Below are 308 nucleotides of genomic sequence, written 5' to 3'. Positions count from 1 at the left end.
TTAGGGTTGACTATATACAGGATCATACCGAAAACTTTATTGAAAAAAAACGAGCTTCAACTAATCTCAAGTTTTTATATTTTGGATTTAAATACAGTTTTCGTTTTGCAACTGTTTGGATGCAAAAAATTTTCTAAAATAAGGAGAATGCTGACTATTTCAACCCTAACGTTGACTGAACTCGCAAATATACCGAACATGCTATTTCAAAATATTTTTAAATTCGATTTGTTTGGGTTTAAATGCATATTTCGTTTTTCTATTGAAAATAAAATATATATTTTTTGTTAAAAATTACCTGAAGTTGC

Source organism: Rhagoletis zephyria, unplaced genomic scaffold, assembly GCF_001687245.7.
Source record: "Rhagoletis zephyria isolate East Lansing unplaced genomic scaffold, Rhagoletis_zephyria_1.1 Rzeph_scaffold_00585, whole genome shotgun sequence".
NCBI lineage: Eukaryota > Metazoa > Arthropoda > Insecta > Diptera > Tephritidae > Rhagoletis > Rhagoletis zephyria.
Note: the sequence above shows the minus strand (reverse complement) of the source record.